Source organism: Nematolebias whitei, unplaced genomic scaffold, assembly GCF_014905685.2.
Source record: "Nematolebias whitei isolate Nwh7 unplaced genomic scaffold, NemWhi1 Nwh_scaf_3999, whole genome shotgun sequence".
In the NCBI taxonomy this organism is placed as follows: Eukaryota; Metazoa; Chordata; class Actinopteri; order Cyprinodontiformes; family Rivulidae; genus Nematolebias; species Nematolebias whitei.
The window spans coordinates 1-4719 of NW_023622544.1; the positions used below are offsets into that span (position 1 = coordinate 1).

General features: G+C 45.5%; 1 pseudogene; it reads left to right on the forward strand.

The window, feature by feature from the left end:
• Positions 1–761: 761 nt before the first annotated feature.
• On the forward strand, positions 762–4503 carry LOC119429628 (annotated as a pseudogene).
• Positions 4504–4719: the final 216 nt, after the last annotated feature.

The window sequence follows — 4719 nt, forward strand, 5'->3', positions numbered from 1 at the left end:
ATTTTAAATCAGTCCAGCCTCCATCAGCAGAGAGGTGAGCTGTCTCTAAATGTTGTAACTGTGTAAAATGTAACTGAGTCAGTCTGAAATGTTTTCATGTGAGCTCAGCTCTTTTTCACACATTTCTATGTTCACAAGTGAAGCGGAGTGTGTTGGATGTTTTCTCCAAACTCAGCAGTCAAAGTGAAAGAATGGAGGTTGTAGGAGTTTCTGAGTGTCTGTAGGTCACCAGGTGGTCCAGCAGGTGTCACCTTTGATCTTTGCTTCAAACACAGTGTAGGTAGGAACTTCCACTGAGGTGGCAGGTGTTGCTGGATGGAGGAGGACAAATAGTTTCTGGATCCTGACTCCACATGGACCTTTAGCTGGTGTTTGTCTCTGTGTGGACAGACACAAGTGGAGCTAATTTTTCATTATTCCTCCACAGAGTGGACCAGCAAAGCTCAGAGGTTCCCAGTGCTCAGTCTGCCCAGCATCATCAAACACAGCTGGACTCCATATTTATGGTGCGTTCATGTACAACAAGTACTTTTCCATGTGTTGTGTTCACTGTCATCTCAATGCTGCACTTTGTAGACCAGTGGACTGTCAGTCTGTCCAACACAGACCAGTGGACTGTCAGTCTGTCCGACACGTAGACCAGTGGACTGTCAGTCTGTCCAACATGTAGACTAGTGGACTGTCAGTCTGTCCAACATGGATCTGATGTTTGGCTCCATGATTTCAGTCTGATGTGTCATTCAGATATTTTTCTGTTCCAGCTGCTGGAGGACAACATGGTCACTTTTGTGAAGAACGAGCTGAAGAATATCCAGAAGGTTCTGAGTCCAGATTACCCAGAATGTTTAGAGAGTCAGAGGGAGGATGAGGAGTTGTTGGAGGGTGAAGATGAAGAGCAGAGGAGGAGCAGAGAGGCATTGATAAAGATCACAGTTTACTTCCTGAGGAGGATGAAGCAGGAGGAGCTGGCTGACCGTCTGCAGAGCAGTAAGAGGATTTCTATAAACATTTAACTTTTTATATTTCATTGTTGAGAGGAACTTATTCTTTAATTATTAAATGTATGTATTTTATTCGTTCAGGACAAGTTGCAGCAGTTTCTCAAAATGACCTCACCTTAAATGTTGTGTGAAGAAGAGGTTCCAGTGTGTGTTTGAGGGGATTGCTAAAGCAGGAAACCCAACCCTTCTGAATAAGATCTACACAGAGCTCTACATCACAGAGGGAGGGACTGGAGAGGTCAATGATGAACATGAGGTCAGACAGATTGAAACAGCATCCAGGAAACCACACACACCAGAAACAACCATCAGACAAGAAGACATCTTTAAACTCCCACCTGGAAGACATGAACCAGTCAGAACAGTGATGACAAAGGGAGTGGCTGGCATTGGGAAAACAGTCTTAACACAGAAGTTCACTCTGGACTGGGCTGAAGACAAAGCCAACCAGGACATCCACTTCATGTTTCCATTCACTTTCAGAGAGCTGAACGTGCTGAAAGAGAAGAAGTTCAGCTTGGTGGAACTTGTTCATCACTTCTTTACTGAAACCAAAGAAATGTGCAGCTTTGAAGACTTCCAGCTTGTGTTCATCTTTGATGGTCTGGATGAGTGTCGACTTCCTCTGGACTTCCACAACAATCAGATCCTGACTGATGTTACAGAGTCCACCTCAGTGGATGTGCTGCTGACAAACCTCATCAGGGGGAAACTGCTTCCCTCTGCTCGCCTCTGGATAACCACACGACCTGCAGCAGCCAATCAGATCCCTGCTGAGTGTGTTGGCATGGTGACAGAGGTCAGAGGCTTCACTGACCCACAGAAGGAGGAGTACTTCAGGAAGAGGTTCAGAGATGAGGAGCAGGCCAGCAGGATCATCTCCCACATCAAGACATCACAAAGCCTCCACATCATGTGCCACATCCCAGTCTTCTGCTGGATCACTGCTACAGTTCTGGAGGACGTGTTGAAAAGCAGAGAGGGAGGAGAGCTGCCCAACACCCTGACTGAGATGTACATCCACTTCCTGCTGGTTCACACCAAAGTCAAGAAGGTCAAGTATGATGGAGGAGCTGAGACAGATCCACTCTGGAGTCCAGAGAGCAGGAAGATGATTGAGTCTCTGGGAAAAGTGGCTTTTGAGCATCTGCAGAAAGGAAACCTGATCTTCTATGAATCAGACCTGACAGAGTGTGGCATCGATATCAGAGCAGCCTCAGTGTACTCAGGAGTGTTCACACAGATCTTTAAAGAGGAGAGAGGCCTGTACCAGGACAAGGTGTTCTGCTTCGTCCATCTGAGTGTTCAGGAGTTTCTGGCTGCTCTTCATGTCCATCTGACCTTCATCAACTCTGGGCTCAATCTGATGGAAGAACATCAAACAAAATCTAAGAGGTCTTTAAGTTTGAAGAAATCAAAACTAACATATCTCCATCAGAGTGCTGTGAACCAGGCTTTACAGAGTTCAAATGGACACCTGGACATGTTCCTCCAGTTCCTCCTGGGTCTTTCACTGCAGACCAATCAGACTCTCCTACAAGGCCTGCTGACGCAGACAGGAAGTAGCTCACAGACCAATCAGGAAACAGTCCAGTACATCAAGAATCTGATCAGTGAGAATCTGTCTGCAGAGAAAAGCATCAATCTGTTCCACTGTCTGAATGAACTGAATGATGGTTCTCTAGTGGAGGAGATCCAACAGTCTGAGTTCAGCAAGTCTCTCCACAGATGAACTGTCTCCTGCTCACTGGTCAGCTCTGGTCTTCATCTTACTGACATCAGGAAAAATTCTGGATGATTTCAACCCAAGGGAATTGTCTAATGACGTGAAGTCTATTCTGAGGCTGCTGCCAGTGGTCAAAGTTTCCAAAAAAGTCATGTAAGTACTAAAATATTGAAATATTTCTCAATAAGTAACATTTAAATAAACTTTGTAATGTGATGACAAATGGATCCACTTCTGAATCAGAACTTTGACTTTATAAAACATGACCCTTTGATGTTTCATGTGATATTTATGCTAGTAAATAGATATATTTGTCAATTACTACAGAGTGAACAAACAACATGTGGATGTTTATCAAATATTGTTTTATAAAGTTGTAATAAAATATTTGACATTAGAGCTGTTTGAAGATGGCAACAATTCTGTAAGAGTGACACTCACTGCAGCTCCAAGATGGCCGCTAATCATCATCAGCTGACGGCCATCCACCTGATGAGCTACAACCCTACTTAAGGCTGCAGTCGAGTCCTACTCTTCGCTGGAGCATTGTTCCCTTATTACGCCATCTCGTTTCGACCCTCCTCGTTTTGGATTCATGTTTTGTGCCTTGTCCTCCTGCCACGTGCCTGACCTGCCTCTCCTCTGTGACTCAGTTGGATTCCTTCAGGACACCTCCATCTCCTCCATCTGTAAGACCAAACAAAGAAATTGAACATTATATGAGACAACTCCTTGGCCTATCCCTTCCTGACGTTTCCACTTCCTCCTTCAGGGATTCCAGAGGAACCATCTTGTATATTTGTAAATATCACTGTAAATAATAAACACTGTCACTTTTTACTACTTTGCCTTGTGTCGTTCCGGGTCTCGTTACGAACTGGGTTGCCCTAAATCATAACAGAATGCTCCAGCCAAACAAAACCCAGAACGAGACCAGGAGCGAACAAGCCTCCTCCTCACAGATGGAGAGAATTGAACAATTAGAGGAAATGTTGAAACAAGTGCTAAGTCAACAGCTCAAGACTCAAGCAAATCTTCAGGAACTTGGAGGTATGGTTTTCACTATGAACCAGAGGCTCTCTACTTCTCCCTCCACGACTTCTGCACCTCCAGCAGACACCAGTTCTGTTAACATTGGTACTGTAAATCATGCTGCTTTTTCACAACAACTTTTGGTAAAACCATCCGAATTCTTTTCAGGAGATCCAGCTCAATGTGAGGGTTTCCTTCTCCAGTGCAAGCTCGCTTTTGGAGGAGCTCCTCAGCTTTACTCATCAGACGCCACCAAAATTACTTACCTCATCAACCAACTAAAAGATAACGCTCTCCAGTGGGCGACCTCTTTCTTTCGCCACCGTAGTGTGGACTCCGTCACGTTCAGCCTTTTCTTGGAAGAGTTCCGCAGGATTTTTGATCGGCCGCTACAACAACCAAACGCAGAGAAGCGTTTGTTGGGGTTACGTCAGGGCCGACTTCCGGTTGCCACGCACGCCTTGGAGTTCCGCATCCTCGCAGCCCAAACGGAATGGAACGACAGGGCATTGCAAGGTACTTTTTTAAACTCATTGTCCGATCACATTAAAGACCAGATTGCAGCACGAGACGAGCCACCCAACTTTGACGCATTAATAAATCTTGCAATCGCTATAGACGAACGTTTCCGGGAGAGACACCGGGAGCGGGACTACAACTCCCAGAGGGCTTCCACTTCCGGGTTTCCTACGTCATCAGCAGGGACGTACCACTCCAAAGCAAAATTTGAGAATCACATCCCTCGTAGTCCTCCAGTGCCATCTACTGGTTTCTCACTGTCATTACCTGAATCTGAACCCATGCAGATTGGGACTACGCGTTTAACATTTACTGAGAGACAGAGACGCAAACATTACAACCTTTGTTTTTACTGTGGGAAAGAGGGTCACTTTGTTGCCGCGTGTTCGGTTCGGGGAAACGAAAACAACCACCAGTAAAGAGGGAGTTACTGGTGGGCAT